The 14571-nt window shown below is 36.9% G+C and overlaps 1 long non-coding RNA gene and 1 pseudogene across 2 annotated transcripts; one reads left to right on the top strand and one right to left on the bottom strand.

Moving 5' to 3' along the window:
- Positions 1-1430: 1430 nt before the first annotated feature.
- On the top strand, positions 1431-4946 carry LOC137744256 (receptor-like protein 7; annotated as a pseudogene).
- Positions 4947-5053: 107 nt separating this feature from the next.
- Positions 5054-11822, bottom strand: LOC137745642 (uncharacterized). 2 transcript variants are annotated; one of them, XR_011069706.1, is made up of 5 exons: positions 11569-11822; positions 9568-9632; positions 9056-9101; positions 8538-8582; positions 5054-6157 (listed from the first exon to the last, which is right to left on the bottom strand). It is a non-coding gene; the product is annotated as an uncharacterized lncRNA (long non-coding RNA). The 2 variants fall into 2 exon arrangements; XR_011069705.1 differs by lacking the exon at positions 5054-6157 and adding an exon at positions 6203-6503.
- Positions 11823-14571: the final 2749 nt, after the last annotated feature.

Here is a 14571-nt window from a genome sequence, read left to right as displayed (position 1 = left end):
CATGAGATAACTGAGATCTTATCAGCGTCGAATTGGATTTATAAGTGTCTAAAAATGAAATGGTTATCATGAAAAGCTTTACTCCACATGTAGAATTAAACATGATTTCATTCATTACCCCACCTATAGCCTTGTAAAAGACACTTGGACATATTTGAAAGTGCTTTTAAAAAAACTGAAACGCTTTTACTAAAAATATTTTTTTGAATCAATCTTTAGTAAAAACACAAGTGAATATTGGAAAAACGCTTGAAGTGGTGCTTCTTCCAAAAAGCACTTCAAGTGCTTTTAGAACCCAAAAACATTTTCTTTAAAAGCATTTTCAATCATTTTTAAAAGCATTTCCAAACAAACTCTCATATGAAATGGGAGTATAATGAACGTATCTAAACGTGTGGTATACACAACATTTCGTGAAGTTTTAGCCCCTCTGCAGGGGCGAAATTTTACCCTCTCTTCTCCATAATGGTCAGTCAATATTGAATGAAACAACCTACGTTTTAAGCCCCACAAGAGTATACGAACAATGGAAATAGCAATCTTTGCAGCACCACTCCCTTTTTCCTGCCCTCTCATTTTTCCAGGATAGATGGGAGGAGACTTCTAAGTCAAGCAATCCATAAATATCATGTTCTTGACAAGTTCCTGAAAATTTAAACAGCAAATCTCGTAGAAACCTTAGCGTCTCTAAGAGGCATGTTAGAACTTAGCATGGTTATATAATTAAAACACAAAGAAATAATCGGCTGACCTGATGACTGCAATTGCCATGGAATCTGAAGAAGACTGACTTTGACTGGTGTAGCCATGGTTGGTTCTAAATCACAAACCAGAACTCTTCTACTCACTTAGAGACCTTTATATTCTGATGGTGATAGACCCTTAACGCATAACCATTTCTCTATGAGCAGGGAATTCATTTTATACAGATGCAATGGTAGCCAACTTCCATCTATTGTGGAGGGTTGGTTGTTCACCCGTTGCACCAAGTCCCAACCGTGTATGGAGTGGCTTTAGAAGCACGATGTATTTCCTCAATTTTAGGATGTTTGTTTTACATGTATTCCTTGCAAAGATTGCTTCCGAACTCAATTGGAAACCTCAAAATGTTGTCCAACATAGATATTTCGGGGTGCAATTTCACTGAATCAATCCCAAGGTCAACAGAACACCTTCATCAATTGGTTTATTTTGACATGTCACTGAACAAGTTCAATGGTTCAGTTCCATTCTTCAGTAAGGCCAAGCTCAGAAAAGTCACGGAACAAGCTCAGGAAAGTCCAACCGTTGTAATGATATCTCTACAAATCTCCTGTTTTCTATAAAATTAAAACAAAAGGATTTATCCAAAAATCTCCAAATGCATAACGCATGCCACTTAAATCAACCAAGGCAATCGATTTTTTTCCACAATGTAAAAAAAAAAAAAAAAAACACAACAATCAAAGGTCGCTCAAGTAAAAACGAGTCCACATTATACAAAACACACGTTTCTGAGTCTTCATTCAAATCCCCATCCCGACAGTTCTCTCTGAGTTTTTCTTCCTCCTTGTTCTTCCCTCTAAATTCTTCGTCCTTCCGTGCTAACTCCGCTAGATTTTTGTCCAGTCAAGGACTTGAACCCACGGGCCAAAAGGGTTTTTTCATGGATGTTTGCCTTCGTGTATCCATTGAGAAAATCCTAGCCTGCTCTGCTTCCTGTTGTTCTGAGCTTTCAATGAGAATTCCTCTGTTTTCATAGCTTTTCTTAATACCCCTTTACTACTTTTCACTCAGTATAAACATATTTCTTGTCTCTGGCCAGTGTCCCAGGGATCAGCAATCTTTGTTGTTACAATTGAAGAACAGCCTCGTATTTGACCCTGTGGCATCTAAAAAACTTGTGAAGTGGAAAAATGGATCGGATTACTGTTCTTGGGAAGGAGTGTCCTGCAAAAAGGGTTGTGTTTCGAATCTGGACTTGAGCAGCGAGGCGATTAGTGGTGGACTTGATAATTCGAGTTCTCTTTTCGGTCTGAAGTCAATCGAGAACCTGAATTTGGCTTACAACAACTTCAAATACACTCAGATTCCTTCTGAATTCAAGCAGCTAACTGGATTGAGAAATCTGAACTTGTCGAATGCTGGCTTTGCGGGGCAGGTTCCATTTGAGATTTCACACCTTACGAGGTTGGTAACTCTTGATTTGTCTACCTTCTATTTCTCGGGAGCTCTGTTGCTGAAACTTGAGAAGCCGAATTTGAATGTGCTTATTCGGAACTTTTCTGAGCTTGTTGAACTTTATCTTGATGGTGTGATTATATCAGCACAGGGGACCGAGTGGTGCCAAGCTATATCATCTTCACTGCCAAAATTGAGGGTGTTGAGCTTGTCCACTTGTAATCTTTCTGGACCTATTGATAGTTCATTACTGAAGCTTCAATCGCTCTCAGTTGTTCGTTTAGATTCCAATGATTTCTCTATTCAAGTTCCAGAGTTCTTCTCAAAGTTTCCAAATTTGACTTCCTTGCACCTAGGCAGTTCTTGCGTATATGGTACATGTTCTGGCTTATATGGTACATTCCCAGAGAAGATCTTCCAGGTACCTACACTGCAGACTATTGATTTATCAGGCAATAAGCAGCTTCAGGGTTCCTTACCAGAATTTCCAAAGAATGCATCTCTTCAGTCCTTGGTTCTAAGCGGGGCTAACTTTTCAGGGTTACTACCGAACTCTATTGGCAACCTCAAAATGTTGTCGAGCATATATATTTCGGGGTGCAGTTTCACTGGATCAATCCCAAAGTCAATAGAAGACCTTCATCAATTGGTTTATTTTGACTTGTCATCAAACAAGTTCAATGATTCAATTCCATCCTTCAGTATGGCAAAGAATCTAACCTTGATAGATCTTTCTTGCAATCAGCTAACGGGTCAGATTAATTCCACTCACTGGGAAAACCTGACTAATCTGATGAATCTCCACTTGGGATCCAATCAACTAGATGGGACTATTCCACCATCTCTGTTTTCTCTTCCCTTGCTGCAAAAGCTACAGATTTCCAACAATCACTTCTCTGGTCATTTGCCTGAATTTTCAAATTTCTCTTCGTACTTACTGGATACCCTCGATTTGAGTTACAACAAATTGGAAGGGTCAATTCCCATGTCTATCTTGAGATTCCGAGGGCTTAAAATTCTTTCACTTTCTTCAAACAACTTCACTGGTTCTTTCCTTCTAAATGATATTCAGCAGCTAAGAAATCTTTCGAGTCTTGAACTTTCATTCAATAGCTTGTCTATTAATTACAACGACACCAATTCCTCTCATTCTTCATTTCCAAAAATTACCAATTTGAAGTTAGCTTCTGGCAATTTGAGAAGAATCCCAGGTTTCTTGAGAAATCAATCAACATTAAGCACTTTGGACCTATCACAAAACCAGATTCATGGTGAGATACCCAACTGGATTTGGAAGTTGAGTAGTCTTCGTCAACTAAATCTTTCTTGCAACTCTCTGGTAACTCTAGAAGGTCCTTTCCTCAATCTTCCTTCTTATTTGCTTGTGCTTGACCTTCATTCCAACCAGCTTCAGGGACCAATTCCAATGCTTCCACCATCTGCCAGTTATCTGGATTACTCAATAAATAATTTCAGCTCAAGCATACCGGCAGATATTGGTGATTTCCTTATGTCCACTGTGTTTTTCTCTCTTGCAAGCAATAACTTCCACGGGATCATTCCAGAATCAGTATGCAAGGCAACATCTCTTCAAGTTGTTGATCTGTCCAATAATTCCTTAAGTGGCATGATTCCCCAGTGCTTAACTGCAAGGAGCAGGCCAATTGGAGTACTTAATTTAAGGATAAACAACCTTATTGGTGCTATTCCTAATAAATTTCCTCGAGATTGTAGTTTGAAAACGCTAGATATGAATGGAAATCAGATAGGAGGTAAATTTCCAGAATCACTAGGCAATTGCAAGCTGCTAGAGGTGTTGAACCTTGGAAACAATCAGATAAGTGGTACTTTTCCACGCTCGTTAATCAAAATGCCCCGATTGCGTGTCCTTGTTTTGCGATCGAACAAATTTTATGGGCGCATTGGATGTCCTAAGGCCTATGGCAGCTGGCCAATGCTTCAAATTATTGACCTAGCTCACAACAATTTCAGTGGTCAAATACTAGGAAGATGCTTGAAAACCTGGCAGGCGATGATGGCTGACGAAGGTGGTAGCCGGTCACAGCTCAACCATATCCAATTTCAGGTCCTATATTTCTCTCAAATATATTACAATGATAAAGTATTTGTTACCACCAAAGGTCTAGAGATGGAGCTGGTGAAGATTTTAACTATCTTCACCTCAATTGACTTCTCGGGGAACAAATTCACCGGATCAATACCTGTGGAAATAGGAGAACTCAAATCGCTCTATGTCCTCAACTTGTCTAGTAATGCTCTAACAGGTGAAATCCCATCATCTTTGGGCAACTTACGACACGTTGAGTCCTTAGACTTGTCGAACAACAGCTTGAGCGGGAAAATTCCATCACAGCTCACAAAGCTCACGTTCCTTTCATTCTTGAATCTCTCAAACAATGAACTGACTGGAAGGATCCCAACCAGCACTCAGTTTTCGACATTTCCAGCAGCTTCCTTTGCAGGCAATGAAGGGTTGTGGGGGCCTCCTTTGACAGGTTATATCCCCTCAGGACTGCCACTACCACCACCACCGAAAAAAGGTCATTCTAATGCTCAACCTGAAATTGATTTTGATCTTATAATTGCCGAGATTGGATTTATCTTTGGCCTTGGAGCTTTCATCGGGCCTCTCGTTTTCTGTAAGCGATGGAGGATATGGTATTACAAAACTGTGGAGAACATCTTCTTCAAGGTATTCCCTTGTCTGGATAAAAGCAGCGGTTACAGAGGAAGACGTTTACATTAATAGATTTTGGAGATGTTGAAACTCTCACTCAATTATGCTTGGCTTGACCAAAACCCTATATTTCTTGTTTCAAATTTTCATTACCTAGCAAATAAGAAGCCGTCTGATGATATTGACGAGCTGATCTTGTTCTTAGAAAGATAAATGCAGTTAGTTTGGAATATATTAGCTTGTGGCTGGCTTGCTCTATTTGTCGAATATTGTCATGTAATTTTAATGTTTGGTGTGAACTAAGATAGTTTCAAACAGAACACTTCTTTCAGTTTTCATTCTTGTAAAGTTTGGATGAATCATGAATGTGAAGTTTCAGTTTTCGTTCTTGTGAAGCTTCAACTTCTTCAGAATTTATTAGAACTTTGATCTCATTTATTGACATGGTCGATTGTTTTAGGATGTAGAACCATAAATTTAGAAATTATACTTTCTAGCATCAACGGCTAATCGCTTCACCACCCACATTTTGACAGTTCAAACCTAAAATCGAACCCTCAATAATCAGCCGGATAAATTGAAGAAAATTGTAGAACGTCAGAGTAGACATGTAGATGAGTGAGCTAACCGATAAGCTAATGAGATTTCAAGTCTCCCGTGTTAGTGACAACATATCTACCTTTGCCCAAAGGGCAGGAAGATTCAGGGTGTCCTAGTTTAAGGGAAACCAGGGTAGTTGGGGGTACGACGCATGGGACCATATTTTTGGCCGTTGAAGGCAGAATAATCCAACTCCAAAGACTCCAACCAAAACTGGGGGTCCATACGTAGTACATGTACCACTCAACGACTCCCCTTGCTTGTCTAGACTCTAAATTGGTATGGAACTCCAATCATTAACCTTGTTCATTTACCTTTGTGTATGTGTTTGTTTCCCTCGATTTTTCGACCTATATTTTGGTGTGAACACTGTTTTACGAGTTCGGGCAGGTCTCGTATTGCTTCTGATTGTGCTCGGTAAAAAATGTTGGTGTTTATTGGTCTTAAAAGCATTTTTGGTGAAAAAACTTGTACTTATTTGAAAGGCACTCTCTAGTATTTTGTAAGAAAGCACTTGGAGTTTTATTTAAGTTTAACTTGTTTCTAATAAAAACACTTCTAGCAAAAGTGTTTTAAGAACAAAAATGTTTTCTACAAAAATAGTCCTCAAGCTCGCAATCTTTTTTATATGCAGATCATAGTATAATACTAGAAAATATGCCCGCGCTTTGCTGCGGAACTTGAATACACCAGCCTTAGCTGCATGAATAAGACAATTTAACATGAATAAATTAAACATAATCCTGAATGAATAGCGGGATAGATGAGTGAACGGAGTCGGTAAGATAAGCAACTTGGTTTTTATATACATTTCAAAAGATATTACACACTTCAAATTATGCTTGCATCATGTTGGACACCAACTGACAGCAAAAATACTAATCCACTTGTGCACACATTATCTTGATTTTTCTTGTTAATGCACCTTAATTTCCTTCTACTAAGGGGCATTGCATCTACAATTAATCATCTACTAACAAAAGACACTCCCAAGATACTCGATATTCAACTAAATCAGCAAACAGTCCTTACTTATTCAGCATATCTACAAAACCAGATTGGATATCATATTGTCAAACATTATGTTCTCTCCAACCAAATAAGACACTGGATTGCACATTAAGTAAAGGCTTTTTAGCCAAAATGGTCCCTGAGATTTGCATAACACATCACTTTGGTCCGTGAGATTGAAAATCAATAGAAGTCCCTGAGATTGTCCATTATCCATTATTTTGGTCATTCCGTTAAGTGTCCCGGAACTCTTGACTGAAAGTTTGAGCAATTTAAAAAACTTCGTAACTCAATCGTTTCTTAACCAAATTCGACCCATAATATATCAAAATGATGATCGGAAAATAGCCTGAAAGGTGACTAGTCCACGGAAAAACTGGAAAACTGGGTAAACTTTAAACGTTCATAACTTCTTCAATGCTCAACGAAATCAACTGATTCAAAAATGAAAATCATACTTCTCGACGAGACGAAGAGAATGACACATTTTTCGACGGCTAAATCACTGTGGTTTGACCGGAAAACGGCTCGAAAGTGGCTGTCTGAGTTAGCCATTTTCGAGCCATTTTCCGATCAAACCACGACAAATTAGCCGTCAAGAAAGGTACCATTCTCTTCGTTACGTCGAGAAGTATGATTTCCGTTTTTGAATCACTCGATTTCGTTGAGTATTGAATAAGTTATGAATGTTTAAAATTTACCCAGTTTCCAGCAAGTTTTCCAGTTTGCCCACTGACCAATCATCTTTCAGGCTATTTTCTGGCCATCTCCTGCAACCATTGGGCTTCCAAATAGGTATAATCTTCTTCTACACTTTCCTATTTCATTTTGATATATTATGTGTCGAATTTGGTTAAGAAACGATTGAGTTACGAAGCTTTGAAAATTGCCCAAACTTCCGGCCAAGAGCTTCGGGACACTTAACGGAGCTTTTAAAGGAATGACCAAAATAATAGATGGTGGACAATCTTAGGGACCATTTCTATTGATTTTCAATCTCACGGACCAAAGTGATGTGTTATGCAAATCTCAGGAACCATTTTGGCCAAAAAGCCTTAAGTAAATAAAGACCCCAAATTGGAAAACACCCAACACCAATTAGACACAAATAATACACACACTGATCAAATTAATTAGTGCACGTATAAAGAGATGGAAAACATAGGTAAATATAGGGGAAACACCAATCAGACACAAATCACACACACACTGTAAAGAGATCGAAGACATTGGGAAACTTATAATAGATGATCTTAGTTTACTTAGTGCACATATAAGCTAATGTTTCTTACAAAGATATAATAATTAAAGGCAACCTACAATTGAGCCTGATATCGGACTTAACTTGTTAACCTATCTCGGTTTGTTTAATAATTGGGAAACATATCGTAACCTCCTTAAAGTCTCATCAATGCATATACGGCCAGATTTTTATTCATTTGGTGGTATTCGATTTTTTTGTGACTTATGAAACCAAAAGGCTTTCACACTGAAGGTCTCATCAGGGTTCTGATGATAAACCTCTCGAACAAACTAAATTGATAAATCTTTATCATTACCTTTAACAAAACAGATTACAGTGAGAAAAAAGTTCCTGTTTCAAATAATAATAATAATAATAATCAAGCAGTTTCATATAGCCTCCTAAGCACAAAATTATAGTTTAATAAAGGAAAATCCCAATCCAAAGCTTCAGCCTTTTAACCCAAAATGAAAACAAAAAGCATGGAACATATAATTCAGTTTTATTATTAAATTTTCTAAATCCCCACTTTAAAACCATTGCAAAGACAATACCACCAACTACGGGTGGCAATCTGACTCTGGTTGTGTATGTTAGTGGACTTTATGCAACTCAAAATATAAAATTTAAGCAGTTTCAGATAGTCTGCTAAGCATCTGCAAACCATTAACATTATACCAACTTAAGAGATAGCAATTACACATTCCACCATTATCATAGCTATACATAGTCAAAGGATGCCACAATTATATAGCCAAATCTAGTCCCAACGTGCATGAATAAAAGGTAACAACAGAGTCACAAAATCACAGTAAATAAATATACCTCAAAAGCCAAAAGGCCAAGTGCTCCCTCCAACGATCCAAATTTCTGAAAATCGCAAGCATAGCAAATCCATTAGCACTAACTTACAGAATGGTAACAAAAATAATAGCTTAGAAACAGCGTTGAAAAGCACCTTGAGTGAAGAAAACAAAGTGAAATATGTTTTCCATGCAAATTGTTGATGATAGCACGTTTTAACGAATCATATTCAAACGGCAGCAGCTTTTGAATAAAAACAGAGTATATAAAATAGGCTTGCGAGAAAATCCAAATAAGGATGTCAGATGTCTCCTTGAACAAATAACACACACACACACTGATCATTCATGTCTCCCCTTTTCAAATAACACACACAGTGATCCAAAACAGGGTATATAAAATGGACATCCTTATACATTTCTAACTCTCTTTTTCAAAATCCAAAACAGGGTATTCTAACTCTCTTTTTCATTCATTTCACACAAACCAATCATACATTTAAAATAGGGCTTGAATAAAAACAGGGTACATAATTATACCTGAAAATGCCAAGGAACCAACTTCTCCCTCCAACAATCGAAATTCCTGAAATTCCAAAACATAGCAAATCCATTAGCAATATCATGATGTTTCTTTGCTTTATTTAGTCTAAAGATTATTAGGATGTGCACATATATGGAGTAAAGAAGTGGTGCAACCTTTCAGCCTCAATTCTAGAAAACTACCCAAGAAACAATGAGATAAAGAGAACCAAGCTTTTTTTTTTTTTTTTTTTTTTTTTTGGGTATTCTAATGATATTTTAGATTAATTTAAGCTACGCGAAAAAATATTTTGAACTTGGTTCAGTGGCTGAAAACAATTTGTGTCCCCAAATACTAATGCTTACCCATAACCTAGAATTTAAAATTACCATTTTGTGTCATTAGGATATGAAAACTCAAGTGGCAGGTGGCAGCAGTGGTACCAAATTACAATTCTAAATATAGTAACAAAAACCGGTTGATAATTAACCCATAATATAAAATCCAAAGAAGTTAGAGCAAAAATTACCTGAAATCTTCGCTTCTCTTGTACTTTGGTATTGTGGAGTTGACTTGTAAATAGTAAATGAAGTCCTGAAAACAGAAGAATGAAAAGCGTTCTTTCAGTTAACTAAAAAGCACTCGTAAACGGAGTAAAACATCTAGTAACCAAAAAATATATCTTGGAAAGCGGACATAAACAAACTTCAATCACAATTACTTTAATACCTTTGGATACAAAGGAAAATTAAATTTATTCAGTTTTGATATAAAAAAAAAAAAATTAACTAATGCAGGAAGAACATTTGTGCCTCAATGGCATGAGAAGTACTCAAAACAAACATTGTGATGTGCAAACAGAAAATGATCGTGCTCCCCAACCTAGATTTGGTGACAGAAAACTTATACAGAAAATGACTCTGCTCTCCAACCTACCAGTTGTCATTCTCCTTTCCACTTCTCTATATGTGATGTCTTGGTTGTCCTACTAAGACATATAGGACAAAAAAATTGGTGCTTAATTAAATAATTTTGGCATGAGTTGTTAATTATAGTAGGTCTAAATCTAATTTTAAAAATCTCTACTCCAATTATAAATAACAGCAGTGGAAAATTAGGTACATTGGGAATCATGTAGTTAAACAGATTATTAATGCCTATAAGTTAGAGAACATTTGAAATAATGGTAGAAAAGAATTCGTGCCTCCAAATTCTAATGCTTCCCCATAACCTAGAATTTGCACTCACACTCCTCATTCATCAATCAAACAGAAAATCATATTAGAGTTTATTAGATTTTCAGACTCTATGTGAGTGACTCTGTGTGAGGTTTGTCATTCAAGCATGCATCGACTCCACTGACATTTTATGCATATATACTCGAAAATTAGAAGAAAAATAAACATGATCTTATTTGTCAACAAACAGGAAAAAGAATACAAAGAAGCCCTGGAAAGCTTCAACGAGAAAAAACAAAGAAAAGGCTCAACTTGTAACCACGCACTTATGGAGGTAATTACACACAATAAATAAATTATGATTAGTTAATTGTCCAGTCCCCAAATTTAACTATTGTTACATGCATGCGATCGAATTAGACCTGGGAAGTGGGAAACATACATAATCCTTAAACACTGAGTTGATTGCAGGGCAAGCAAGCATCAAATTAGTATCACTATATAACATTGTTAATTTAACCCAATTTTAAAATGACTAAAAGCTTTCCTCCATACATCCTAATAAATTAAGTTTTTTTGATCTTTTATTTCTGGTGTATTTTGATTTTCCCTCTCTTTGTTTGATTTGAGCTCTAGTAGAACATGCTTTGTTATATATTAGATAAGTCTGCTCAAAAAGAGGAGGCTAGAGCCTAGAAACGCTTATAAAGAAGATATTCCATAACGTTTCCATGTTGAGCTAGACCAAGGCAGAGTTAGACTCATATCACGATCACTACAGGTTCTGGGAAAGGATTTCCGAAAGAATGCATGCACAACTTCCCCTACAATTACCTAAGCATCCTATTAATATGTGTGACATGGTACAGAGACTTTACAATCAAGAAAACAAAGAATGCAACAGTTGTAAGGTCTTGTTTCTTATCAAAATAGATCCCTCTTACGAAAGGGACTTATATGCACTAAATGTGAATAAAAACTAAACAGTCAAGAACCCAGAACCACAGACACAGAGAGATAGTGGGGTGAGTCGGTCTGAGCTAAAATAAAGAAAATGAGCTTTAGAAAGTAGGAAAGGATGTTGTTCAACAAACTAAACAGTCCAGAAACCATTTCCAAATTTGAGTCAGAGGACACACCAAGACTGGACTTTTCCACCAGACAAAACAATAAACTGCTGATGAATTAAACAATCTAAAAAATCTATGACAACTTTAATGAAGGAAAAAAGTATCTATGGCAATTTGAAGAAAGCAGATGGCAAATCAAACGATAAACAATGAATTATAAACAATAAACTAAAAAATAAAGCTGAATTGGCACTAAACAATTGATTAAAAACAGTGCATTACCTTTTGAATCAAGGGAGGAAACCGAAAAATCAAACTCTCCCATACCTCCCTCGGTCCCTTCTTGACCGGCTAACCCCACAAACTGCACACAACCATGCCTTCCCCACTCCCTCTCTCCCCCTCTATCTCTCTCTCTCTCTCTCTAAAATCGGAGGAAATCCCATAGGTCCTGGCAGAGGACCTAGCTAAATCTCTCTCTCACTGAGTCGAAACCCCTAGCTCCCATCTCTCTCCAATATGTCAGTCCCTCTGTCCTCCTCCTCCCCACGCCCCCCCCCCCCACCAAATGACGCTCCGACCGAAGCACAGCCATCTCTCCCCGAGTCAAAATTCACAGCCTTCCTCTCTCTCTCCAATCTGCAGGTCACCCCTGCTCCCTGTGCGTGATTCGGTGCCCAAACCCCATCCCCATCCGCCAAAAGCAATTCAAGCCAACCAAAACAGAGCCCAAACCCACAAAGCCCATTCTTTGAAGCAATGGCATGGCCGTAAATAAAATGAAATTCGGACCCAAACACTATTCATTTGAACAGTAGTGCAATTTGAGATCCTTCTTTAGACTAAAGTAATAATTTAATTTACCTTTGGATAAAGATCATTCAGCAGTGTTGTAGAGAGCATGAGCCCATGACCCTCAGGATTTCGTCGTGATTCCATCGGACTTATTGCTCAGGTTTGGTTTCCTAGTGTCAGAATCTTCAGTATCGAACTGATACCCTTTACTTCTTCTGCTTCTCTCAGATGTATGAGGATCCTCTATCTTAGTCTTTTGATCGCTGTTTGCAAAATGATTTCTAGAGGCACCATCAGAACGAACTTGCGACTCTGGCAGCTTTGGCTGCAGGTTCTCAATGCTTCCCTTGGGTGACTTTGCTTGGGTCCTCACAATTGTTGCGAAACCTTCAAAAAAGTGAAAGTGTAAGCCTCCCGGAGAACTTTGCAGCCTTTACTCTAGTCATTGTTCAGACAATTTGGTCAGTGTGGGTTCATGTTGGGTCCCACAACATGAGATTGGGCTTGTTCTTTGCAACTGGTTGCAACCTCCAAAGCGGGACCTCCATCTCTGAAGATTGCAGCATTTATTTGTTTAAGAGCGCCTGCACCAGAATATTTATTTGTTTTCAATCTACCTTTTTTTTTTTTTTTTTTTTTTTTTTTTTGAAGAACTTCAATTCACTTTATATGTAAAACATATAATCACATTTTTTTCGTACTAATTTAGAGTAAGTATTATAACACTGAAGAAAACATATCAAGCTTTACATTTTAACTGTAGGGGTAACAGATGCAAAACTCTAATTCAGCATAATTCTATAACACCATGTTTTGGTTTAACATAGGACAAATGCCACTATCCTACAGATTTTGCAGAAGGTGGACTTGCCGGTTTCAGGCGCACCCACCAATATTACTACGACAGGCTTTCCTTGCTTTTCTTCCCTTGTCAAAAGCGCATATCGGTTTTGTAATCACCAAAGGTGACGACGAACCAGAATGATATCCATGTCCATGTTTTGGAAGACTCCGTGTGGCACGTTTGAATTAACGGCGGAAAAGCAACTATTTCTTCCTCCACTGGGCTGGAAGCCTGGAAGCTTATATTGCCGGTGACTAGTGTTGATGCGATGGGACAAGTCGTCGTTGACCCGAAAATTGACCCAACCGATTCGATTTGGATTTTATCTGCATACTAACCTCTCTGTAAACGCCCAAGCATAAACGAGAACTCTTTTTTCTAAGTACGGGCCCTCGTAAATACGGGTTTGCATTTGTTATTTTTTAATTGTTTAACATTTTTATTTCGTAAGAAATTGTTTCATGGATTATGTATGTGACGACCTTTCCTTATCGTATACTTTTCTTTTTCAATCATCTTCCTGTGATAAATTTTTGGGATAACTTTGATATAGATCCAATTTTGTGAGTTATTAGTAGAATTAGTCCACTTCATTGAAATAGGTCGAATAATTGAGATTCCACGTATGTTTATTTGTCGTTTATACCATATTTACCCCTTAAGCTTACGAATTGTTGTAAATACACAAAATTTCTTAATTATGGGATTATTTGTCGTTTAACTAATCCCTTAATTGTAGGATTGGTTATAGCCATATAATCACCTTAACCCCCAGTCCATTTCATCCCTCATTTTTTCCTTCTTCCAAACAATTCCCTCTATCAATCCTCCTCTTTTTTGTCTCTTCTTTTCATGGGTGATATTTTTGTGTTCTTCCCTCCAAATTTCTTCCTTTAATGGAGGTATATTATATCATATTTATATTTCTGTAGGTTCCCAGCATTTTTCTTCCAATACAATAGGTAGTTTATTTTTGTTTTGCAGGTAGATTATATCTGCTTTGTAGGTATAAAGCATTTTTCTTCCTATACAATAGGTAGGTAGTTACTAAATTATATCGGTTTTGTTTTCTTCATAAATAGTAGGTAGTTACTAGATAATATTTTAGTTTGAGTATTTAAATATTCAAAATTTAAAAACTGAATAAATGATAAAAAAAAATTTTAATATTTTTATCTGAAGGGGCAAAATTAATATCAAAACATGTAATTGGATAACTGGACTTAATCCCAAAAACTACCTATATTTTTGGACCTAAATCCAAAAGCCCCTAAATTTTTCTATAATTGTGTCACGAACTATTACATGCTTTCCAATTACCCACATATCGAACATGAAAATTAAAGTGATTATAAGAAATGAAAATGTGAAAGATTAAACTACCTTGTAATGCCGAGGCTTTTACATCTCCAGAGTAACTGGATGTTTAGTCCGCGTGTTACGGCGAGAATGTCAACTGGATTTAAGTATTGTATATAAGAGTCGGAATAAAGAATTAAATGTGTAATAAGCATTGTGTGTAGATATATAAAATATAAAAAAAAAATTATTTACATAAAACATGTACAAAGTATTTGTTCAAAATATATTTGCTCCTGTTTTAACGATGTACAAATTAATATTTGAAAGAAACTTACAAGAAGAAA

This window comes from Pyrus communis, chromosome 9 (assembly GCF_963583255.1).
Source record: "Pyrus communis chromosome 9, drPyrComm1.1, whole genome shotgun sequence".
NCBI lineage: Eukaryota > Viridiplantae > Streptophyta > Magnoliopsida > Rosales > Rosaceae > Pyrus > Pyrus communis.
This window is presented reverse-complemented; position numbering and strand designations above follow the sequence as displayed.